The 27,623-nt window shown below is 36.8% G+C and overlaps 1 pseudogene; it reads left to right on the top strand.

Moving 5' to 3' along the window:
- Window positions 1–16,849: 16,849 nt before the first annotated feature.
- On the top strand, window positions 16,850–17,703 carry LOC149255466 (uncharacterized; annotated as a pseudogene).
- Window positions 17,704–27,623: the final 9,920 nt, after the last annotated feature.

Here is a 27,623-nt window from a genome sequence, read left to right as displayed (position 1 = left end):
GATGAATTCTTACTCAATAAGATAAAATATTGTTTGATTTCTTTGGTTCCAAATAATTTTCCTATAACACTGAACTTATTAGAAAATGGATCCGTCAGGGATTAGTTTAGTTTCTTGGATAGGTGTTTCGTTTATTGTTCAAAATTTTTACTGAGGTAAAACTTTAGAATATTTTTGAAATTTAGGTAAGATTTCAAAATATTTCAAAATTTATAATCAAAATATTTTATTCTTAAAAAAATAGCTCTTTAAGATATCAAAGTTTTCCATTTCTCTTTGGAAACATGCCAATTTTTATTACATTGTTTTTGAGATTTCTAAATGTTACAAAGGTCTATGAAAAAAGAAAAAAATAAATTATTTTAACATGGCTAAAGATAGTTTATGGACAAATTACTTATTTCATCTACTTCATGTATCCACCCTTTTTTATGAAGTTTCAAAATAAATACTTAACTATTACAACTAAAAACTCTTGTTGACTTATGAATATTATTTAATAAAATTTTGTTTTGTTTTAATTAATGAAAATAATTAAAAAATCAAACTTAACAAAAGGTGTACCATCATATGGATATTTTTTTAATAATCATGTTGAATTGGTAATAATTTATTGAAATAATAGGAATAAAGTTTAAAATTAATTCATTGATTATCACTATAAGGCCAAGATGTATCTAATAGTAAAAGTATTTATTTTTTAATTTTATCACAATAAATTAAACATATTTTTAGAAATTGAATCTCAGTAAATGAGAAAACAAATCGTATTGAAATTTTGAAAAATACAAATTAAAAATTAAAAACTAAACATCTACAGCTAATTCAATCTCGCTGCAACGAAAATTCAAAAAAGACACTGAGCACAAATAGCACACAGAGATTAAACAAAGGGAAACATCTTAAAAGTGGGGAAAAGGAAACTTGAAGAAAGGAGACTGAACCTGAGTGATGTCACAGTAAACCCCTCACTACGAATCATTTTCTCAAACAGCGGCCTCTCTGAGGAAGGGAACCTGTTGGAGTTATTGTTGGAGCTGGTTGAAACATGATATGCTGAACCTGCAGATGCAACAGCACTGGCTGCTTTGACAGTAGCAGAAAGAGACCAGTTGAAGAGTGACAAGAAGAAGGATGCCAAAGCCCTCTTTTTCCTCTTCCAATCATTACATGAAAGTGTTTTTCCGCGAATTGCAGCAGCAACAAAGTCCAAGGAGGCCTGGGATATTCTCAAAACTGCCTATCAAGGCATGGAGAAGGTGAAGACTGCAAAGTTGCAGATGTTGAGGAGAGACTTTGAAAATCTCAGCATGAAGGAATCTGATACAATAGATTCATTCTTCACTCAGGTCATTGGCTTGATAACCCAGATAAGATCTCATGGTGAGATTCTTGAAGATAGAAGGATTGTAGAGAAAACCTTGAGATGCTTACCCTCAAGGTTTGAATCTATTGTGGTAGCAATAGAAGAAACAAAAGATCTCTCATAGTTCACGGTAGATGAGCTGAGTGCTTCACTTTTGTCTCATGAACATAGACTAAGTAGAGGAACAGATTCCTCTTTTGAGCAAGCATTCAAGACTCAGATGTCCTTTGGCCAAAGAAGAGGTCGAGGCAGAGCAAACAACAGAGGTCGTGGAAGAAGCCAAAACAGAGGCAGAAATTATCCTGCAAGCACAAGCGGAAGGAACTGCAATCAGAACCAAGATGAAGGTTCAAGCAAACAGCAAGCTCATGGACAAAGGTATGATAAATCCCAAGTCCAATGTCATTATTGTAAGAAATATGGGCACTATGCTAATGAATGTAGGAAAAAGCAAAGTGACATGAATAATAGACAGAATGCTAATTTTGCAAATGAAGAAGATAACAACCCAAAGAATGTGCTGTTAACATGTAACATAGCACAAGACAAACAAGAAGATTTTTGGTTCTTAGACTCAGGTTGTAGTAATCACATGACTGGAAATATTGCAATGTTTGCCAATCTAGATGAAAATGTGAAATCTGAGGTAACAACAGGGACTGATGATACGATATCTGTCAAGGGTAAGGGCAGAGTCAGTATCCGAGCAAAAAATGGAGAACAAATGATTGTGCCAGATGTATACTATGTACCTGGTCTGAAATGTAATCTTTTGAGCATTGGACAACTCATAAACAAAGGTTACAACGTGTTCTTCAAAGATGATTTGTGTACAATCAGAGACATACCTCCAAGTAAGAAGATCATTGCACATGTGCAGATGACCAGCAATAGAATGTTTCCTCTCAAACTCAGGGCAGATTTGAAGGAAGGCAGAACTGTTGCGGTTGTAACACAAGAAGTCTTTCAGGAACAACTGAAAGATGTGAATTGGTTGTGGCATTTGAGATTTTGACATCTCAATTTCGGAGGCCTGAATCTGTTGCACAGAAAGGGAATGGTAAAGGGATTACCATTGATCAAAAAACCAAACAGCCTTTGTGAAGGCTGCATCTTGGGCAAGCAACGCAAAGAAAGCTTTCCAGCAGGAAAGAGTATAAGAGCAAAAGCACCATTGGAAATTGTTCACTCCGATGTGTGTGGACCGATGCAAACACCATCATTTGCCGGAAATAAATATGTTTTAACTTTCATTGATGATTACACCAGAAAGACATGGGTGTATATGCTGAAACAGAAGAGTGAAGTGTTTGAGAAATTCCGCCACTTCAAAACTCTTGTTGAAAAGCAGAGTGGGCATTATATCAAAGTGCTCAGAACAGATAGAGGAGGAGAGTACATCTCCCAAGACTTTCTGTGTTTTTGCAGAGAGAATGGCATACAAAAGCAGTTCACTGCGAGGTATACACCTCAGCAAAACGGTGTTGCCGAAAGGAAGAATAGGACCATTCTTGACATGGTCAGAAGTATGCTAAAGGCAAAGCACTTGCCGCATGAGTATTGGGCAGAAGCTGTCACTTGCGCAGTTTACATCTTGAATAGATGCCCAACTAAAGCTGTCATGAACAGAATACCAGAAGAGGCATGGAGTGGTCAAAAACAAACTGTCACTCACATGAGAGTATTCGGTTGTGTGGCATATGCACATATACCGGATCAGCTAAGGAAGAAGCTTGATAGTAAGGGGGAGAAGTGTGTCTTTATTGGCTATTGTGATGAGTCAAAAGCATACAAACTCTATAATCCATCCACCAAGAAATTGATAGTAAGCAGAGATGTGCAGTTCATTGAAGATGAAGCTTGGGATGGAAGCTTAGAGAAGACAGTGAATGTGAAGACAATTATGTCTCACGAAGAAGAAGAGGAAGGGACAGAAGCAAATAATCCTTCCTCGATGGCTCCTCCTCCACCACAGTAAGTACAACAAACCACACCACATGCTGGAATTCGAACAGCCTTGAGAAGTCAAGGAAGTACTTCTCCAAGCACATCACAGGGATCAGAAATACCCTCAAGTTCAGATGGAACTCCTAGCACACCAAGAAGACCAAGATTCAGAGATCTGAATGAGATTTATGAACAAGGAGAGGTAAGTAACAATACCGGTCTGAATTCATTATTCGCTTTGTATTGTCATGTTGATGACCCAGTTCATTTTGAAGATGTTGTAAATGAAGATAAATGGATTGAAGCAATGAATGAAGAAATTGGTGCAATTGAGAATAGTAAAACATGGGAGTTAGTGGACCTCCCTGAAGGCAAAGATGCCATTGGAGTTAAGTGGGTCTATAAGACCAAAAGCAATGCTGAAGGCAAGATTGACAGGCACAAAGCAAGACTTGTTGTGAAAGGCTACAAGCAGCAACAAGGCAGAGACTATGATGAAACCTTTGCACCAGTAGCAAGGATGGAAACAGTTAGAACAGTGTTGTCTATTGCAGCACAACACAAATGGAAGATTTATCAGATGGATGTTAAATCTGCATTCCTGAATGGAGTATTAAAAGAAGAGGTTTATGTTGAACAACCTCCAGGCTATGAAGTTGAAGGCCAAGAGCATAAAGTTTGTAAACTGAAAAAGGCTCTTTATGGGCTAAAGCAAGCTCCAAGAGCATGGTACAGCAGAATAGATGCTTATCTGATTGAAAACGGGTTTGATAAGTGTGATGGTGAACCCACACTCTACATAAAGGATAATGACGGTAAGATTCGTATCGTTGTTCTATATGTAGATGATTTGATTTTTACAAGCAATGATGCTTTTCTCATTGCTGATTTTAAAGCAGTCATGAAAAGTGAATTTGAAATGACTGACTTGGGCTTCTTAAGATATTTTCTTGGAATTGAAGTAGACCAAAGTGAAAATGGTGTTTTCATTTCTCAAGATAAATATGTAGAAGCTGTGTTGAAGAGATTTAACATGCAGAACAGCAAAGCAGCTGTGACTCCAACTGTAGTGGGGCTGAAATTGACCAAAGAAGACAGCAGCAAATATTTTGATCCAAAACTGTACAAGAGCATAGTTGGCAGCCTTATGTACTTGACTGCAATTAGGCCGGACATTATGCACGCTGTGAGTTTAATTTCCAGATTTATGGAAAGACCGAAAGAGACTCATTGGCAGGCAACCAAGAGGATTCTAAGGTATGTGAATGGAACGAAGGGGTTTGGTATTTTATACTCCTCTTCTGAAAGTTTCATATTGACAGGTTACACTGACAGTGATTGGGCTGGAAGTGTTGATGATAGGAAAAGCACATCAGAATATGTGTTTCATATGGGATCGGGAGCCATCTCATGGGCTTCCAAGAAGAAACCAGTTATGGTTTTGTCAATAGCAGAGGCAGAGTATGTGGCAGCAACAGCAGCAGCATGCCAAGCAGTATGGCTGAGAAGAGTTCTCAGAGATTTGTGTCATGAACAAGAAAATAACACAACCATTTACTGTGACAATAGCTCAGCAATAGCATTGTCTAAAAATTTTGTTTTTCATAAAAGGACAAAGCACATAGACACCAAATTCCACTTCATACGTGAATTGGTTAACAATGGTGAGATTGTTTTGCAGCACTGCAGAACAAAGATTCAGCTAGCTGATATCTTGACAAAACCATTGGCAAAGAAAAGCTTTGATCATTTCAGGAAATGCCTGGGTATGCAGAAAAAACCCAACAGTTAAAATTAAAGGGGAGTGTTGGAATGGTAATTTCAACTTGCAGATTTTTCCTCTGCGATGCGATCGCAGATCGCATATCGCACTTCCTTTCTTGTCAACCTTCACCGTGTCCTTTGATTGTCTGCGATTGCGATCTTGCGATGCGATCTGATCGCATATCGCAAATCGCATTATTTAAAGGTTATAAGAGCGGTGGAACATCCTTTCTCTTCTTGCGATGCGATGGTGTGATAACCCATGCATTAAATCCCAGCAAGATATTTTGAGGCGTGTAATTAATGATATTTACTAGGGTTGGTAAATGTAAGTGAAATTTTAAATTTTATTATTTTTTATTTCACGGAAGTGGGGAAAAGCAACACGTATTGTAAAGATATTTTGTATTGTTCAATATATATAAAAAAAAAAAAAATGTAAGAGTAGACGGATGTGTAGAGAGTATTAGCAAGAAGAGTTCTTTCTTCTCTGCAACGCACAGCAGTGCTGAAGATATAATTTTCTAAGATAGTGGAATCAGATTCTAGAACTGAAGTTCGTGTTGTAAATCCCTCTAAGTCGAGGAAGACAAATTCTGTAACAGTTTTTATTATTATTTTATATGATTAAGATCATGTAGAAAACCAGAGAGTTGTTCTCTGTGCAAATTTCTTTTGTGTTTGAAATTAACAGAAATTTCCATCTGTTGTGGCAGGTACTGTAATGTGCATTAATGGATCCATAGATTTGGAAATAGGCTTTGCGCATAAGTTCTCTTTTGATAAGTTTAGATCCGTACGGTTGCATCCTGCACGCCTGAGGAATTCAATAAAAACAAATCAATTATCAGGGTTAACTCAGATTCAGAGGATAGCAGGAGCAATTATAACGCCCAACGAGGCGGCAATACTCTATCGGCTCTTGCCACTGGAAGCGATCCAATTGAAATGGACATAGTAGGAAGTGAATCAGTGGATGCCTCTGCTCCATACTTCACCGATTTCCTTCAGGGATTCCATTAGAGGTCGACGCAGTCAGTGTTACAAAAGTTTCTTCTCGCTCAAATTCTTTGGAAGAGTTCTCTGGTGTGTTCGGAGAAGTTGGAGATTGGATGCCTCTCCAGTCTGTGGGTGAAGGCTTTGCACCTCCAATCAGTTATACAGATATCTGTCAATAAATACAACTCGCTCGAGATAAATAAGTCTGATGTTTGCTGGAAATGGATAAATATAACACCGTAATGCGCGGGTGATGCAAGTTTTTTCCATTTTATATTTTTTCTCTTTCGTTTTGTCAACGATTCACTGCGCATTTACACTATCAGGGTCTTTGTTAAGCTCTTATATGCCACGCCGTTCAAGTGATCTAATGTCAAAAACTTAGGAACTGCAGACAGAGATTGCTGCCTTTGCAACCTCCCTTGTTCTTGTTGTACCATATTATTATGGTCTTACTAGTGTTTTCTCCAGTGATAAAAGATTCAATATGTAAGATTCAAACTGAAAGGAGTATTTGTCCCAGTTGTAAGCTCTGAAGTTGCCGAGATTTTAATTGTCCAATATGAGGTCAATTGTTTGACAAAATAAGTCAACCAGATTTGTGCATTGTCTAGCCTGTATGAGGACCAGATTGAATTGGTTTCTGAAGACAAGTGATTTTTAAGCTAAAGACATGAACAAGACAACATTATGGATTCTCAGAGCAAGGGTATATCAGTGAATGCCTTCTAAACAAAAAGTGTCACTGACAACGTTGAATTTCTTTCACCTCATTGTTTCCCTAAATGGAAGTGCAACATTGAAAAGAGAGCAAGAATGATTCAACAAATCATGATCTACTCTTCTTTTGAAGAATGATAATAGGATATTTTGTATTTGAGTAGATTCCTGTGTCTTGCTGCAACAAGGAAATTTCCATCTACATACATGACTTACAAGTAAAACAACGCATATGCTTAGTAAAGATAGAGCGGGACTAGGGACCATGACTTCAGATATTGTAGTTTTAAGCTTTCTTGTTTTCCCATTTTATTCTTATTATGCTGCAGTGATTAGATATTTGTATTTGCTCTTATTAATTTACCATCCATTGAATTACTAAATTATAATTGAAAACCATTGAATTTTACGAAACAATATAGACAAATTATAAGTTCGTTATTTGAAGATATGATCCTGACTATATAGTTGAGTCTGAGATTTGTTTTATGTACGGATGCATAAACAGCTAATGAATTTTCAAGTTTCAGATGAATAAACAAATGTCCTGAATTAATGGTTGTGGCGTTTTTGTCTGGGCGTGTGAAGTTGGCATCATTCTGATGGTAGGTCATTGGTGGAATTTGTGAAAAAATAAGTTGATTTATCATATGTAAAGGAATATTGATGAGAATTTGAGATTTTTTAAGAGGACCATGTTTATTCAGTGGTCATGATTTATTAGTTTAAGTAACAAATAATATATATGATTTATTTAAAACATTTAAGTGGGATCTCTATTTGTAATTTTAAGTGGGATCTCTCATTGGACTGGAATTTGCAATTCTTTGGCTTGAATGTCTCACGTGAGTGGGTCAATATATTCACTATGATAGTTAATGTATGAAGTAGCTCATTCATTTTCTATATTGGAGTTTCATAAATGCATTATTGGCTTCACCCTTATGTTGCAATATATCCTAATTCAGCTAATACTTTTTCACAGTTTAAGTGGTCAAAGAAAAAAAAACATTGAAATTGAGGCTCTTTGCAAGATTAAGATGGATTATGGATTTATTGTTCATTGAAACAAATTTGAAAAAGCTTAACATGTTAGAACAAATTTTAAAATCGCTAAGACAAAAATGATATAAAGAATAAGTCTATTTTTCCATCAAAGGAAGATAGATTTATTGCTCGTTAGAACAAACTTTAAAATAGTTGAGGTAAAAATGATATAAAGAATAAGTCACTTTGAATTTTTTGTTTCACATTTCATCTCTTTAAAGTTTGAAGAAGGAAAATATATATATTGTTCATTAGAACAAACTTTAAAATAGTCAAGGAAAAAATGATATAAATAATAAGTCATATTGAAATTTTTGCTTCACATTTCATCTCTTTAAAGTTTAAAAGATGGATCTATATTATGGAATTTTTTTTATTTTATTATAATTTGTACTTGAAGATTTTGAGTTCCTTGTAATTTAAATTTTGAAGATAATTTGTACCAAGTTTATTTAACTACAATTTTGTTGATTTGAGTAGAAAAAATGTGTTATGCTTGCTGATGTGCTAAGGCTAGCAGATAAACCCATGAGACAACCACTTTCAGTGCCCCTATCCAATTCTCATGTAACACTACCTTTTGTGTTGCTAGTTATTCCCTCAAAAACTGGATTGTCTACCACTACCTTTCTATCTCACGTTCCACTGCAAAGAATCGCTCTGCGACTACCCTTATCTAATTCCCAAGATCTTGCCCTTGGTCATTGAGTACAACATCAAGTCTTTCAACCACCGCCTCCCCGAATTCTTAAATAAGAGTTTTAACAACATATTTAGTTTCTCAATTTGTTAAGTATTCCTAGTCAACCAAAGCGAGATATAGCCTTCATCTGTGAGACATGGTAGATTTTCATTATCATATAATTGAGAAGGGCATTGAATCTTAGTCATCGGAGGTCAAAACAGAGATGGAAATCAATGAGTAAATGGGACTAGATGATTCTTGATCCAAATATGATCCTGGAATTGGATATGAATGGTCAATCGACACAAGAGGTGTAGGACTTGGATGAAATGTCGAATGCATTAGAAGAAACTAAATTACATAACAATTGTGGCAACAAGGTGATTTTGACATTCCAATGCAAAACATACGATAAGAAAAGGTGGTAAAACTATAGAGTGCAACAAAGAAGGACAACAATTTTTTTTTTGAAAAAGCACCAAATGTTGCAGCAATAACTCATTGTCATGGCAGCCTCTCTATATTATTTGCTAGTCAAATGTCAACATATATGCTAAATTTCTTATTTTGTTTCCTACTACTTATCTTCTAGTCAGATATCAACTTATAGGCTAAAATTGTTTCTTTTGTTGCCTCTAATTATCTTTTGGTCACATCTCTACTTATATGTTAAAACTATTTCTTTTTATTTCCTTCACCTTTAAGATTTGTACATAGATTTTGTTTATGGGGTGAAAGGTATACATATAGAATTTTGTTTCTATGGTTTTGTCATAGTCTCCCCTATTAACTATTAAGGTTACAATAGACCACACAGTCCTAATGTGTTGTAAAATGTAACTAGGTTCGGTCTTCATAATGACATTGTAATTGTGATTTTGTAAATGATGAAAAGAAGAAAATGAATTTATAATTATGCTTGCTTCATGGGTTTCATGAGCAAGAGTTTTTATATAGATGGCTCCCATTGAGAGCCTTAGGATTTGTCTTTAAAGTCAAAGAGTCAATGTCATGTATGAAGAGCTCTTCTTGAGCATGTGTCAAATGTATAGAAGTCTATGAAGCCCTCCAACGACAAGCACAAGTCCCTCTCTTCATGTCGGCCTGCAAAATGAAGTAATGGCTCATGTCGGCTCACTCAAGGAGACACACCCATTCAGATGCTAACGTCGGCTCATTATATGGACGAATTACTATATATATGAGGCTAGGCTCTTCACATTTCAACAGTCCAAGACTTCGGACATCTCTGAGATTTTGGAGAATGATTACAAAGTTCAGATGAGAGTGAAGGAGCTCGATCTAAGGTATATGAATGGAGATTGGGTGTTTTCAAGGGAATTCGGATCCCTCTTAGCTCAGATCACAATGACAGCGAAGGAAAGAATGGTCTCTGCATAGACCACAGTTCGGTATAATCATAGTTCAATAGCTCGAATTCTCTGAGATTTGGATCACAGAAGTCAAGTTCAGAGAAGGTATTGAAGGGGCAACGAAGGTCTTTTATGATAAAAGGAATGTGAGGACTTTTCAAGGGACTGCAAGGAGGGACTACCGAAGTCACAAGCTCAAATGTATCTCTAAAATTCGGGTAAATAACTACAGTGACTAGTTCGGTTAGCAAGGAGTCAAGAACCTTGGATATAATCACAGTCAAGGAGTTCGATAGCACTATAGTCCTGAAGTTCGGATTTCTAGAAGCCACATATCAGTAAGCCACAGAGATTCGGTGTTCACAATATGGTGATATGGGAGTAATGATGGCTACAACTCGATATGAGATGACCTTAGTTCATATAAGTGAAGAAGGCCAAAGTGGAAGAGGAGTCTAGAAGAAGGTTGGTTGTCAAGAGGACTTGTGTCTTGGTCTTGGAGAGGCTACTAGGTCAAGGGTCTTGGTCTTGGTATTTGTCAACTGGAATCTCTATAAGAAGAATTTGTGCAGGTTTTCCTCTCAAAGAGTGAGATTTTTTGGCATTGGCTCATAGCCTACATTTTGTCTCTATTGTCTATTTATGTTCATGCATTGGTTACTGTTTGATGAAGAAGAACGCTAATAATATAACATGAAGAAGATCCTAATCTAAACAAGTAAAAAGTATTCACAAGAAATCATTAATAGAAGAGAAATCACCTAATGCTAATGCCCTAGATTTCTCAACATGGTATTAGAGCTAAGGTGTAAAAGTCAAGAAAAGGGCATGTAATCATAGAGACACTCAAGGATCGAGTTTTTAAGAAAGGCGTCAAAGCAAATCGAAGGGCATCAAAGCAAAAGTTCAACATCTACATTGAAGAATTAAACCCTAGATCGAAGAAGCAATCTACATCAGCAAAAGTTTTGGATCCTCTAAGTCATCATTAAAATACCACAAAGACCCTCATCAAGTCGAAGAGATCTACAATGCAAGGTAGCCCAAAGTATAGACATCCAAGAAAAGGAATTCAAGGAATAAGATCGCATCATCTTAGAGAGTCGAAACCATAGAAGCATTTCTAATTTGCACTCATTCACCACTAAAGAAGTCGAAGTATCTTAAAGGCGAGAAGGCATTATCATCATATTCAAAACTATAAGGCAAGCTCCTTGTCATTATAGCAAGGATCCCCTACTTATCCTTGAAGAAGATCATCCGAGGAAGCATCAAAAACATCCTCATCAATCACCATCAACAACGAAAGCTAGATCTAAAGGCATTGACACCATAAAAGGAAAAATTTCCTTTATTGAAGAAGGGTTTTTCATTTGGAAAAGATCATCTAAAAGGAGAACTAATACATCTTCTTCAACCACCACCAAAGTGATCAAGTTGAAGATTTCATCTTCAATTATCAAGTAAGTATCTTTCATTCTATAATCAAATTTGGTAAAAATGACTTTGTTTTGTAAGGAAATCTATAAATTGGTTGGGTCATCGAAATTCCTTGCATGGAAAAGGAGGATATACATAGTCCTCGAAGAAAGTGAAGTCATTGAACATATCAATGAAAAGGTCTCCTTCGAATACATGGAAAGGGATTCTTATGAAAGGTCCCCTCATATAACAATATTGTAGACATCAAAGAGATATATATGATAATTTGGTAGAACTATTCTTTGAAGATGCAATAAAGAAGGTCACATCACTTAGATCTGATCTACTCAAATTGAAGGTATCAAAGGATAAATAGTTATCTTCGTAAGTTCTCAATTGCAAGATCTAGGAGAGATAATCCTCATTGTTATAAATGCACTGACTAATGTACAAGGTAACAAATGTCTATGAAGATAAGAAAGTTATCTCATTCAACAACTTGTAGTTTCTATGCAAGATAGGAGATGACAAGTTGAGCGTAAAAGTGTTGAAGGATAAAATGAAAGGATTCAGACATTTTCTGAAAGGAAAGAAGAACATAGCTAAGAATCAATATTATACAGGAAATATTGTCTTAAGCTTAAGAAGGGAAATAACAAGGAAGATAGAGAAGAAGTCCATTTCACCGAAGAAGTGGAGGATGCTGAAAGAAGTCCAAGGAAGAGGAAAAGCATTAGAAGTAAGAGCTTATGACATCACTATAGCAAAACATGAAAGATGTCTGATAGACAACTATGAAGGTTATAACTCTTGAGAACCTCATTGGAAACTAAAGGAAAGGAAGAAGTCATCAAGGACAAGGATCATCATACATCAAAAGGTAACCTCTGCTAGAAAAGGATATGCAAGATCCTCAAGAATCATTGATGGAATATTCATCGAAAGGATTCACCGATCTAGAATGGAAGCGAGTGTTTCGTCAGGAACTCCAACTTGTTGAATTCATGGGATGATGGTATGATGGCATAAGAGATGAAGTAGATCAAGGGGTTGAAGATATTTTCAATCAAGGAAGTTCCTGAAAGAAGCCTAGATGATTGAAAAGTGAATGAGTTATGTATGCTTGTATTTGATTTTATAAAGTCATGTTGTATGGTTGCAAGTAACTTGGATCACTACTCTGTTTTGAGAAGCATGATCAAAGGAAAAGAATATCGTCCTATGAAAGTCATGGGTCACACTAGATGAAATCAACATAATATGTTCCCATATGAAGTATGAGGTGGCTAACTACGATTGAGGAACTTTGATTGAAAGCTCCTAGGAATGAAATGTGTGAATAAAGAAAGGAAGAGATCACGATATATGCAACCATGTTAAAGGCAATCCACTTCTGAAAGACCAAGAATATTTGACTAGGAAATCTCCTGGAAAGATATGAAGACTCTGATGGAAGTCGGAAAAAGATGGAGACCATTGACAATGGATATCTTTGGGAGATGTGTCAATGTGTATGCAGGATATTGATACCTACAAGAAGATGTCATGTTGAAAGACCATCACAAAGGTAATTTTGATTTAAGTGTTAATTTCTTGTTTTTGAACAAATATCTGGATGGGCTTATGCAGGACTGCCAAAGGGAAGAATTGTGGATGACTTCCAAAAGGGCCATATAGAAGGATGTAAGACTTTTCCATAAAATATAGCATGAAGAACACAGTAAAACATGAAGCAAGACCAGAAAAAGACTAATGGATCACTTTCTGATGAAAGGAATAACGACATGACTAGCCCATGGATGAAAGTGATGGATGGTTTGTGCCCTATGAAGAAACAATTAAAGATGAAGACTCCTTGACAAAGAAATTCATGACATTGAAGGAAGGAGCTCTTCAAGCAATTGGTTGAGGAATTGTTGTAAGTCCCTAATTAAGAGGGAGCCTGAAAACAAGTTTATTACTTGGAAGAAACTTGGAAATTCCTAAGCCAGAAAGGAGCTTAGGTACGTTCCTTCCGTAGGAATGAGTACATTCCATTATTGGAATTGATGTGTCCTCCCTAATTGAGAGGGAGAGATGGACACATCATTTTGATCTTCACCTGGGAATACAGAATGGAGGATTGGGTAATCATCTGGCATCTGATGCTCTTTGAGGAGGAGATAGGGGATCTAAGATAAGAGTAATCATAGTAGACCGGTATTCTTTGAGGACTGGCTACCCAAGATAAGAATAGTCCAAATAATTTCATACTCTATGAACACCGGGGTGGAGTATGTACCTTGAGAGAATGATTATGGTGTCTATGAATCATTGGGCTCGCCAAAATTATGCTCTGATCATGTGGATAGAGATGTTAGTCAAGGCCTTGCTATATGACAATGTTGGTTGATATGATGCTAGACATATGGGTTACTAATCTAATTCTTCTTATGAGAAATTATTTAGATTGAGAATGACCAAGTACCATTATGAATACCTCCCTAGTTAAGGGGGAGTGTTGTAAAATGTAACTAGGTTCGGTCTTCATAATGACATTGTAATTGTGATTTTGTAAATGATGAAAAGAAGAAAATGAATTTATAATTATTCTTGCTTCATGGGTTTCATGAGCAAGAGTTTTTATATAGATGGCTCCCATTGAGAGCCTTACGATTTGTCTTTAAAGTCAAAGAGTCAATGTCATGTATGAAAAACTCTTCTTGAGCATGTCAAATATAGAAGTCTATGAAGCCCTACAACGACAAGCACAAGTCCCTCTCTTCATGTCAGCTTGCAAAATTAAGTAATGGCTCATTTCGACTCACTCAAGGAGACACACCCATTCGGATGCCAACGTCGGTTCATTATATGGACGAATTACTATATATATGAGGCTAGGCTCTTCACATTTCAACAGTCCAAGACTTCAAACATTTCTTAGATTTCAAAGAATGATTACAAAGTTTGAATGAGAGTGAAGGAGCTCGCTCTAAGGGATAGGAATGGAGATTTGGTGTTGTCAATGGAATTTGTATCCCTCTTAGCTCAGATCACAATGACAACAAGGGAAAGAATGGTCTCTGCATAGACCACAGTTAGGTATAATCACAGTTCAGTAGCTCGAATTCTCTGAGATTCAAATCACAGAAGTCAAGTTCAAAAAAGGTATTGAAGGGGAAACGAAGGTTTTTTATGATGAAAGGAATGCGAGGACTTTTCAAAGGACTGCAAGGAGGGACTACCGAAGTCACAGGCTCAAATGTATCTTTGAAATTCGGGTAAATAACTATAGTGAATAGTTCATTTAGCAAGGAGTCAAGAACCTCAAATATAATCACAGTCAAGGAGTTTGATAGCATTATAGTCCTGATGTTCAGATTTCTGGAAGCCACATATCAGTAAGCCATAGAGATTTGGTCTTCACAGTATGTTGATATGAAAGTAATGGTGGCTACAGTTCAATAAGAGATGATCTTAGTTCATAAGAGAAGAAGGCCGAAGTGGAAGAGGAGTCAAGAAGAAGGTTGAAGAGGAGGAGTTAAGAAGAAGGCTGACTGTCAAGAGGACTTGTGTCTTAATCTTGGAGGGGCTACTAGGTCAAGGGTCTTGGTCTTAATATTCGTCAATTAGAATCTCTATCAAAAGAATTTGTGTGGGTTTCCCTCTCAAAGAGTGAGAGGTTTTGGCCCTAGCTCATAACCTACATTCTGTGTCTCTTGTCTATTTATGTTCATGCATTGGTTATTGTTGATGAAGAAGAACACTAATAATCTAACATGAAGAAGATCCTAATCTAAACAAGTAAAAAGTATTCACAAGCAGTCACTAATAGAAGTGAAATCACCTAATGCTAATGCCCTAGATTTCTCAACGGTGACTTGACATTGTCCAATTAATTTAAAAAGGCTTCTATGTTAAAAGTTGAGTCATTGCAAATTTGAAAAGAATCCAAGAAAGCTAGTGCAAATAGCTAGATCTAAAAAAACTCTAAGCAAGGAATAATAGAATTTATGAATCCAAAATTGAGGATCGAAAACAAAGTTGAACGAGAATAGCTAGATCTCAAGAAATTGGAAGGAGCTCTTACAATCCATTAAGATGCCAAGCTTAGAGGCAAGGAACCAAGCAGATTTTAAAGATTGACAATGTTTGTCATGATAATCCATTAAGATACCAAACCTAGAGGCCAGGAACAAAGTAAATTTGAAAGATTTGAGAGTGCTCGAGAGTGCTTTGGTTACATTTTCTATTAGAGTATAACTTGATTTGGTAGAGTATAACAAGTAATCGTAGACATTTTCTATTAGAGTATAACTTGAGAGTGCTTTCCTAGGCATAGGTAGGAGGTTATTATAAGGTAAGAAGTTCAAAGTAGTATTTTGGTCAAGTTCAAACATTTTTGTAGGGGGCTAGTCCTCCAAAGAAGCTATAGGTTTTTTGTAGGGGGCTAGTCCTCCAAAGAAGCTATAGGTTGTTAAGTACTAAATCACTGATGACATCTAAGTAGTATAGTTGGCAAGTGGTGCCTCAACAATGACTGACTAGCCATCAAATGGATGCCACATGAAGCCACTGCAACCACACATTTTGGCCACCTGCTGGTTTCCACGTTGTTTCTAGTGGGCTAATTGATCTAGTCATCAGATGGTTGCAACGTAGCACCCTATAGAGCAGTTGCTCTACCCATTTGATGGCTAACACATGTCACAACGAGTAGTCAGATTTGGTTGTCCTATGGCTACTAGGTGGCACTTCCACAACCACCCTATCTGGATGTTAGACATATGACACATAGCACCATTGCAACCACTGGACCTATTTGTCATATGGTTGTCATGTGGCTCCCTACAAACCAATTGGTCTAGCCATGACATGGCAAGCACATGGTGTTTCGATAATTGTTGAATGTAGCCATCCAATGAACGTCATGTAGTGTCTCAACATTTGTCGAATCTACCCATCGGATAGCTACCACATGGTGATTTAATTCATTTTGATAGAAAAGGAAAGGGACGAAAGCTGGGGAAGGCACTATTAAAATATAAGCCGCAAGAAATATAAACCATATAAATTAAAAAACAAGGGGGATCACCTACTAATATTGCTATTATTCTGTCTATGGGAGGATCGAAGTCCTCAAGATACCTTAAGTTACAGACAGAATCTATAAAAGGGACCAAAAGGATATCTTAATGGGAGAAGAACATGCTATGAAGAGTCGATGTAATACCATGGTGGGTTGAAAGATTTGGATGTGTGAAGGCATCCTTCGCAATGAAGATGACTTTGGTTTGGATGTTTGTGGTGTTCTTGTTGATGATTGCAGTGAACGTGGGAATTGAAGGGTTGATGCACGAATACAAGGACACTTCCTTCAAGGAGAGTGGAATTGCTTACCTGCTTTATGAAGGAAACGAAGGCATGACAGCCTCGATCAACTCCAATCAGAAGTCTGGATCCAGCCCTAACAATGGAAAATCTTACATCAAGTTTGAAGATATTCCTTTGCGAAGAACAAGCGAAGTTTTTGCTCAGCATTGAAGAATGGAACACAACATTGGACTAATCCAGGTTGTTAACTTTGAGGCATCTGATCGAGATGATATTGGTGGTTCACTATTTGGTGGCCAAAAGGCTATCTGTTGTACTCTTGACCTTGCCAAGATAGAGGGGTGCAAACAAGGCGAAGTCATTCGGCGCCAATCTGCAGGAGATCCCAAATGGCCTTACGTATTAGATATTGAATTTAGTGGAGATGAAATTTCCAACACTATGACAGCATAGTCAGTTACAATTCCTAAGACTGGACTTTTATATTTTGTGAACTTGTTTTCAAGTGGTTGTTGTTGGACGGAAAGACTGTCTGAAAATATCCCACAGGTTATTTACCAGGTAGGATGGCACCCCTAATGACCTTTTATGACTTTATGTCACTAGCATACCTATTACTTGGAGTCATTTTGTTTGACCCTATGGCAACATGAGTATCCAAATGCAACCAAAATCAAGAGTTACATTATGGGTCGTTATATTTGGGGCAATGAAAATTGAAGCATGTCTTCTCCTTTCAGTTGTTTCAATGGGTTATGGTGTGGTTAGGCCTACTCTTGGTGGTCTTACTTCAAAGGTGCTTCTTCTTGGTGCGACATATTTCCTGGCTTCTAAATTGCTTGACGTGGTGGAGAATGTTGGGACAAATCGATGATCTTTCATGGAAGACAAGAATGTTCCTTGTCCTTCCAGTTGCTATTCTAGATGCATTTTTTATACTCTGGATTTTCACTTCTCTCTCTAAAACACTTGAGAATCTCCAAGCAAGGAGGTGGCTAGCCAAGTTGGAAATTTACAAGAAATTTACAAATGCATTAGCAATGGTTTTCATTGTTTTTGTGGCTTAGATTAGATATGAAGATGCCATTACTTGAGTCTAACTATTGCTAGAACATATTAGTACATGGCAAATTTTCCTTCAAAGTATTTGAGATGTGATCAAGTAAGATACTCCAAAGAAGAAAGGTTTCTTCACCTATAATGTTATAACATTTGGAATTCTAAGGGTCTGTAAACCACTATAAGAAAAAAAGTTTTGAAAAGCTCTAGGGTTTGTGAATAAAACCCTAAAGCTAGACCTAAATCCATGTTTCCGTTTGTGTTGCACTCACTTTTGTCAAAGTTCCAAGGAAATGGATTACCAAAAAAAATCCAAAGGATTAGATCATCAATCAATTGTTTATTGAGTCATTGTAAACCCATTCTGCAAATTTGTAATGTAAATGATGCTAGTAAGGTTTTATATGTATGAAACAATCTAGGTAAGCCTACTATTTTAGCGAAGGTTTCATTCTAAGATGTTTTTCGTCTCACTGATTCATTTGTGTTTCTAAACACGGAGGGTCAGCAGAGTTTTTCCTCTAACCTCACCGCAAAGCTAGAGTGGAATTTTTCATCAAAGTCTTAGGTCAATCCTAGTGTTTGAAGCGAACAAAGTTCCTTCTACAAATTAATTACTCCAAAAAACTTGGAATATGAAACTATCCATTGAGGATATAAATATTATATATTAAATATACAAATAAGAATGAGAATATGAATTACAATGAGACGAGAGCCTTGCTTATATACCACGCAAGTGTCTCTTCATGAAGAGTCATGTCCTATTAGACATGCCTCTTCAGCATAATTACTAGCTTAACTAATTATTATTTATGATTATTATCATTTACATTATATTTATATTATTTATATATTTTATTCGTTACAGTGTTCTAGTCGAGTCTTATGTAAAAGTGATTTGAGACTAAATTAAGCTAGTTGACTAAAATATTTTATTACAAATCACTTGGTCTACTAGATAATGTTGTGTTGTAAATTGGGTATGTATTTTGAGGGCCTAAGTTTTAGGGTTGAATTGTAAATCTTATGTAAAAATTATTTTAATGCATAGTCCCTCATACTTAGACACCATGGTTAAAATATTAGAGGGTGGAAAAAAATTTATATCCCCTCAAATATCAATTAATTAATTTTTCTGGCAAAAATTAAATAAATCATAAACCAGAAAATTAATTAATTTAAAGTCAAAATTAAATTGATAGAAAAATTAAATTCTCCAAGTGGAAAAATTCGTGGGTCTTTAAAGAATTAATTTTTGAAATATTGGATATTTCAAGAAAAATTGGACCATTGGACCATGGTAGTTAAGTCAAAGTCAATTTTTTGAGGAAGTTAGCTCAAAATTTTTAATTTTGAGTTAATAAAAAAGGGATCAAAAGAAAAATTCAAAATTTCCTCAAAACATAATTATTTCAATGGTTAATATTAAAAGATGATAAAGTATTTTTCGACGAGATTAATTTCACAAGGATCAAGCAAACTAGTTGTTATTTTTCCACTTGGGAGATTTATCTATAAATTAGATTGTCATTTGGGTCTTTAGCCATCTGATGTCTAGCTAAAAAATTGTTGTCGAAGCTATGATGTAACACTATTGTCTTGCTGGAAACTTTTATTTGAATCATAATAAAGACTTTGGGGTGCAGTTCAAAGTGTTCAATGTTCATTTGATTTGTGGTATGTGCTAGAAATGGGTTTTCCTATATTGTGCTGGGAAATGCTACAATTTGTTTTTCATTAGATGGGGTTAAAGTCATTCTATTGATATATTTTGGTTTTATCTTAGATAATTTGATTTGTCATATTGTCTAACAAATTTTCTTGAGAATCATGTATAGTGTTTGCAAGTTCCCCAGCCCTTGGTCTCCAAGTTCACAGACTTAGAGCATGAGGTGACTTTGTTTGGTTCCCAAATATTTATGTGGTTTATTTAAACTTCGCTAAAGCTATAGTGTGCATTAATTTTAAAAAGTGTTTTTAGCCATTATCAAAGAAAAATTCCAGAAAATTTATTTTAAAACCCTTCTATATTTTATACAATAATTTTGTAAATTAAATTTGTAAACTATTTTTGTGAATTGGGGTTTTGGGGTTTTGAGATTTTGTATATATTTGGGGTTTTGGGTATTTGTAAATCTACTTTTGCAGGTGAGATCTAGTGAAGAAAGTTAGAGTAGAGCTAGATCTAGGCCCTTGAGGGTAATATCTAGTCTCTGAAATTCTTTGCAAGGCCAGCCATTGACGAAAACGAGCACAATTGCATATCTAAAGGAATAAAAAGAAATTGAAGTTGGGATTTTGAGTTTCAACCCTCCCGAGCGCAGATCTGTCCTCTCCAAGGCCAGCGTTTCCCTCTATCCCCCATTGTGTCAGCCCTTTTCCCTCTATGTCACTCCTTTAGGGCTTTTTAGGGCAGGTCGTACCCTATAGGGGCCTCGGCCTACCCTTTCAGGCCCTGCGTTAGGGTCTTTAGGCCTTGAAAGGCCTATTCGTAGGCCTAAGAGGCCTCAGCTACCCTCCTTTACTCTAGACTATTGCCTTAAAGGCTAGTTGTGGCCCTTGAGGGCCCTAATTTTCCCTCTAACCCTAGTTGTCAAGCCCTTTAGGGCCTCCTCCCTCCAGCGTTAGCCCTTCTTGGCCTCCTCAGTGGTTTTATAGGATTTTGGCCTCCAAAGGTTTGATTTGCAAGTGGCAGCCTCATTCCAAAATTTTGGCCAGTTTGGGCAAAGTGATTTTCAAGGCCTTGGGCCTAGGGTTACTCTCTAAACCCTAATTTTTCATTATTTTATTATAGTTGTAATTTTTATTTTATAACAATGATATGAGTTCCCTAGTAATACATCTAATTGGTCAAAATAACTCAAAAATTGCATAAATAAATTTTCGTAAAATTTGGCCACTTGGGCATTGATTATTTAGCCTAGATCTGATTTTTTTCTTGCTGGAATTTTTTGCATAAATCTTTGAATCAGATCTGAATTTTTTCTGAATAACAACCTAAAAGTGATCAAAGTTTGAATTTTTCAATTTTGCAATTTTCTTCCAAGTTTTGGGACTGATCTGACACTTCTTATAGCATTAACTCACTGATTTGCCAATTCAGCTACTACTGTAATAGGTTATTTCAAATCTGATATAATTCTGAGAATTCATTTTAAGAGGGCTAAAACTCATAGTTTTACTTTGGCAAGTTGTTGGATACTTCAGTTGATCAGAACTAGTTGCTAAATGTTTTTCATCTCTTGGATCTAAGTTGGTTTTCTTACTGTTGTAATAGGATTGATAAGTGCTGAAATTTGTGAAGTGTCTTGTCTTGTCTCAAGATTATAAGAAATTTAAAATTTTGCACTTAAAGAACTCACACATCTAAGCTCTAATTTTTTGATCTTGTTGATAGTTTAAGTCACTTTGAAATCTTTTTGGCATTTAGTAAAAAGATCATAAGTAATCTCGTTGTATCTTGAGTAATTCGCATCTTGTAATCATTGGCTAGCTGATAGATGGATAATCTGCTCTAAGTTATTATAAATTGGTGTTGAACATTGGCACTTGCATTCTTAAGCACTTGTCTTGTTTTAAGATTGTCTTCCAATTATTGTTAAGTACTTTTGTCATTAAGGGTTAATCACAAATTTAAGTACTTAAAAACTTAACCAATCTTAACTCAAATGTTTTCACTCATATGCATTGCATTCCACACTAAGAGTAGTTGCATTAACAACTTACCTCCAAGCATAAGCTTGGTTGATACACTCCTAGGACAACCCTTTCCAATTAGCTTGAGGGATTCAGCCCTTCTTAGTGATTAACACATTGACCTTGCAGTCATCAAAGCCACAGTGACTGCAGCGCTGGAGGCACTGGGTGGTTGGAACACAGAGAGACGTATCGTTAATCAGACCACTGCTTGCTTCCTATTGGCTTCCATCCCACAACCTACTCTATAGACTGTTTCTCAAAACAGTTAAGGGAAAGGTTCAACTTAGATTAAGCATTTAATCTAAAATTAACCAAGATCCTTGCATCACATATAGGTCTCAGGAGTTGCATGTCATATAGGTTAGCTCATCATATAAGCGGCAGTTGTCCATTTGGTTACTTGGCTCTAATTTCTAACAAGCAAGAAGTTTTGACTCCATCAGGCACTGGTCTTAACATTAAATCTAATTGAATCAATAAACTTGCTAAAATTTTACCAAGTAACTAAGACACTCCATATTGTGTCTCCCGGACAAGTTGGTTCCCAACTTGTTTTCTATCACCTCATTTCAATAGGGACTACCCCCCATAGCCTACTGCTAAGAGACATCTAAAATGGAGTGGGCAGGGATCAGAGTGACAACCCCCGTCCTAAGCAGTTTTCGCAGTGCCTGTACAATCTGAGTGACAACACGCGAAAAGAAGAAACCCTATCTCATGCAAGGAAGGAAAGGAAAACAGCATGCTAATAAGATGAGGATGATGAGTCTAATAAGATGAGGATGATGAGTTTTCCAATGGATTTCATTTTTTCAAGAAAGCAAGGACCAAGAGGGAGTTGTCAATTCCCTTCAATCCTCAAAAGGTAAGCACTTTATGTCTCTCTTCCTTGACTATTATTGTTTTTCTATTAGTTATCCTCTTTCCTTTGTTTCTTTTGCTGGGTTGTAATCATTCTTCCATGGTCTCCTATTGAAGATTGCAGGTACATTGTGAAGGATACCAAGGCTTTGGCAACAAATGGAAGTATTGGATGAACGAAGCAAATCATGTGATAAGAGGACTCTCCCAAGAGTGATTAGTGTTCAAAAGGAAGAAACTGTACCGATATCTAGAAGGGATCCTAGTTTAGAGGGAGTCGACAAGCTAGCAAGTTTGAAGGATGTCATTATACTGAATTTTGTGGAAAGTTAGCGATGTCTTCAAGATGGATTTTCAAGATCAAGCAATTATTGGCAGCATAGTACAAGCAGGGATTCTCCTAGGAAGAGGGAGAGGACTATGAGATGGCATCTACTCCAATTGTAATTTGCTTCGCAATTTGAGAAGCAAGGTAGCTTCAGGATTGTTTGATTAGGTACAGTCATGATGATAAATGCACAAAAGGAGTAGGGAGGCTCTTATGTATTTCTATAGTTGAGTTGTTTGATGATATTCTCATTGTCCCTAGTGTTGAAGGAAATGTAACTAGGTTCGGTCTTCATAAATGTACTTTTGATGTTTTTATTTATTCAAGAAAATAAATATTATTTTTATAATATATGTCAATGACTTTCTTGCTCATTGAAATAGGTCTAGCACATGTTAAAGTGTTATAGGTGAGTCAAAGAGTCAAAAGAAATTATGGAAGACCTTAAGGGCATGTTACACCATGTATAATTATGTGTTAAAAGTCAAAAGAATACCTCCAAGCAAAGTCAACGAGTCTCCTCCATGCAACGACACCACCAAAGAAGCAATCTGAATTATATATGTCAAGTCGCTCTCAAGGCGGTCTAAAGGAGGGACAGTCCTCTATATATAGAGGTTGTCCACTCCTCCAAAGGTAATCTACCTCTGAAATCAGTGAAGTGAAGGAACGAGTAAAGAGTGAAAAAGAGGCGAGAAAGGGAGCCTCTAGTGCAGCAAAAAAGGAAGGAAGAACACCGAACTCTAGAGGATTGTTTCTAGGGCAAGACGCAACCACACGTGCAAGGAAAAAGAAGGTTGTCTACAGTCATAACAGCAGAAACTCACAGTTGACATATCTCTTTATTTTGGCTAGTAAACTAGGCCTATAAGGCCTCCTACTCAAGCGAAGAAGAAGGGCACTCAAGTGAAGAAGAAAAGAGTCGATGACATCTAGTAAACCCCCCACACGTGTGAGAATTTAGGGTTGCACGACAATCATATCAAGTCTGCATCTACACCTTGAAGAAGGAGCTCATTTGGTCAAGAAGAAGGAAGGGATCATCACAAGGAAAGGGTCTCATCAAAGGTATCTCTTCTAGAGCAAGTGTAACAAGGTCTATCAACATTTGAAAGAAGAATGAAGTGTTGAAAGGAGGAGGACGAAGTGTCGAGGAACAAAGTGAAGGGAGGAGGAAGGACTTGACTTGTGCTTGGAGGATATTCTAGTGAGGAGTCTAGGGTTTGGCATTGATCAATAAGAAGCTTCAATAATAGAAATTTACCTAAGGGTTTTCCTCTCAAGAGAAGAGAGGTTTTGGCCCTAGCAGAGAGCCAACATCTTGTGTTCTTGTTCTTATGTTTTCGGTAGAAGTTTTATGAAGTACACACACATGCATTAATAATAAGAGGAAGAAGATTAAGCTAACAAGAAAAAGTACAAACACTCCACAAATTGTTATCAAGTCAAGAAGAATCACACTACACCTAATTGCCCTTGATTCTTAAACATGGTATCAAAGCTAAGTTGACACATCAAGGAAAGGGCATCTCAAGAACACTCATCAAGGAAGGACATCTACAAAGTTGAAGCATCAAGCCAAAAAGTCTCTATCACATCAAGGACAAGAAAGTCTACTATCCATCACTCATCAAGGAAGACTACAAAGAAAGAAGAAGAGCCTTACATAAAGGCACCTACAAGAAGAGCAAATCAAAGAAGGACCTACATCAAGCTACAAGTCATCAAGCAAGTCCACTTGGAGAAAGCAACTTGAAGAACATCAAGATTTGAGGAAGGCAAGCCATCAAGTCTTCAAGGAGAAAGCTAATCCACTACATCTCAAAATCTATCAAGTAAGTATATGTCCCCTTCTGAATATACATCAATGTGTTTTTGCAAGGAAAGCAACAAATTGGTAGGTACCAATAACTTTTTTGCATGGAAGAAGAGGACCGATTTACTTCTTAAGGAGAATGATCTTCTAGAACATATCAAAGGGAATATCACTATCCCTACTAAGGAACAAACTATAGCCTTAGCCAAGTACAATAAGGATGAGACAAGAGCACAAAGGATTATAATAGAACCCATTAAAGGCTCTCATTCCTTATGTCTCCAAACGTGAAACATCAAAAGAAATCTATGATAAACTAGTAGAGTTATTCTCAATAACCACAGTTGGAGAAGTGATATCTCTACGAAATGAACTGTACAAAATGAAGATATCAAAGGAAGGAATAGCTCCCTACTTCATGAAGATCTCTGAGATGAGGGATCAACTTCAGGAGCTAGGGGAAGTCATGTCTGACAGAGAAATGACAATTGTAGTACTCGATGCTCTACCTGAGGATTGGGGCAACTTCACATCAAGCATATATGCCAAGAAGGAAGCCACCACACTAAGTGAAATGTGGTCTCTATGCAAGATATAGGAAACAAGACTCAAAGCAAAGGAAGATGTGGGATCAAAAGAGCAAGCATTTGCAATCATGGCCAAGAGAAAGGGAAAATTTGGAAAATTTGATCCACGAAGAACAAACAACAAAGATATGTCCAAAATTCAATTCTTTGGATGCCAAGAATATGAACAGTACAAAAGGAATTGTCCTAAACTAAAGAAGGAAAACAACAACAAAAGAAAAAGGGAAGAATCTCACATGACTCAAGAGGTGAAAGAAGAAGAAAAGAAGCAAAAGAAGGAAGATCCTTTAGATCTCTACTATGAATAGGTCTACTTCTTTACTTAAAGTCTTCTTTCAAAGGTTTGAGTAGTATAGGCACATATAGGAATAGAATAAATTTGCATGGCTAGAAACATCTTCTAGAATCTAGAAGCATGAAGTACATAGAGTTCAAAATACTCATGTAGAAGGAGCATTTATAAATAGAACAAAATGCATGGCTAGAAATGTCTTCTAGAATATAGGAGCATGGTAGATATAGCTCAAGATACTCATGTAGAAGGAGCATACCTAGTATAGGACCTCGTCCACTATGAAAGAAAAATTGATCATGAGTAAGAATATTAGAAGGCCTACATCATCAAAAAGAAAGAAACGTTTGTAGGCTAAGGGTCTTCAAGATCCAGCACATGAACAATTACATTGACACACTTGCAAAAGTCCATGGAAAAACCCAATGAGGGAAAACCGGTGCCGCAAATCTGAGAATTTCTATTATTGGTAGGAATTTTTTTAATACAAACTAGATGCCCCAAAGAAATGGCAATCCACTCAGAGAAGATAACTGATAGAAAGATAGTGAGAATTTTCTCACACTGAATCTGGAGATTTTTCACTGGCCCCAGCTCCCGGATGACCCACTGCACAATTTCTGCGTGAGTCTACGCAGTCACTACGTGGCTTCTGTGTGGCTTCTACATAGAGACTCCCTTTGACTGTGTCACCCTTGCTTTTGTTGCACCTGTTGCTGAGAAATCAACATTTCATCTTTCAATCATCCATAGTGATTCCTGACGCTGATCTCTGTTATTCCCCCAGCAGTTCTACGTCAACCTCCTTCAGTTATCCCTCCTTGGCACTGCGTTTCCTCTCTGATCCTTCATTGTCTTCTCTGAAGTATATTCACTAGAACAGGAAATCGCTTCCTTTCAATATTGCCTTCGATCCTCACTGCTTCGTCACTGGTTCAAATTCCTTAGCCAACCCTGCCCTAGGAATATCGTACTGACTAATCAACTCTTTGTGTGTTTTCAAATGAACCCCAAGCCTCCTTATACTTTTCTCATTGAGACTTCAACAACCGAGATTAAGTCTTTAATCAATGGCTAAGATTAAAACTTGACTTGATTCGCTTTCTAGAACATTCTCACCCATATTTTGATTAATACCCATTAAAAACTTGGACTTAGGAACCCCATTAAAAATATTAATTATTTTAGTAAAATACAATCTTGGTGGAATTTCACCAAACGGTTTCTGGGTTCTTTATAACTAATGTGCCTTAGCCTCTCCACCAAATTTCATGGCTAGAGCACATCCGATGCTACCAAAAACTAACACTCCCTCTTAGCGAGGAAAGTGCTCTAGCAACAATGTCCAACTACATGCTACTTTGTCTCTGAAGCATCTCATTTCTGCACTGTTGCTGCCACCAACACTGTGTTGTTGTTTCTACTATACTACTTCCCATGACACTGCCACTACCACTACTGCATTTGTACTATAGCTCCCTTTCAAATCTTGCATCACGCTATTGAAAAGGATTTTCCAGCATACCCATATGTTCTCGGAATTGAAAAAACTTTGTTCTTCCTAGAGCCTTGATGAGTACATCTGCTACCTAATTTCTAGTGGGAGTATACTCCAACTATACTTCCCCACGCTAAACAAAGTGCTTGATAAAGTGACACCGAAGATCAATGTGTTTGGATCGATCATGAAACACTAGATTTTTAGAGAGCTTGATACAACTCTGATTATCACAGAAGATTTTTGTCGCTTCCATCCCCTTCCTGAATAGATTTACAAGTAGTTTCCTGAGCCATATAGATTCACATGTTGTTGTGCTAGATACCATATACTCAGCTTCAGCCGATCTTAGTGCTACAGACTTTTGTTTCTTACTACACCAGGAGGTCATCCTAGATCCAATACCAAAGCAATACCCAGTGGTACTTTTCCTATCTACTGAACTTCCTGCACAATTTGCATCAATTCGATATCCACTCAATTCGATATCATTTCCCTTGGTGTATCTTAATCCGAAATTGATTGTTCCCCAAACATACCTGAGAATGTGCTTTGTTGTTGCCTAGTGCGTCCTTTTTGGTTCCACCATGAACTGACTAAGGGTGTTGACAGCATATGTCTAGCCTAGTGTTGACTAGATGGCAGATACATAAGCAACCCAATGAGCTATTTGTATAAGGTGGGGTCCACTTCCATGTCTCTGGACACATTTATTTTCTTCCAATTGGTAATCATAGGCGTAGCCATAGGTCGACAATCCTGCATTCTGAATCTTTTTAGAATTTCTTACGCATATCTACCTTGGCCAAGGAAGATCTCACCATCCTGATGCTAAAATTCCAAT

This window comes from Pinus tabuliformis, chromosome 7, assembly GCF_031772625.1.
Source record: "Pinus tabuliformis cultivar Carrire ecotype Pingquan chromosome 7, CPIR1, whole genome shotgun sequence".
NCBI classification, from domain to species: Eukaryota; Viridiplantae; Streptophyta; class Pinopsida; order Pinales; family Pinaceae; genus Pinus; species Pinus tabuliformis.
This window is presented reverse-complemented; position numbering and strand designations above follow the sequence as displayed.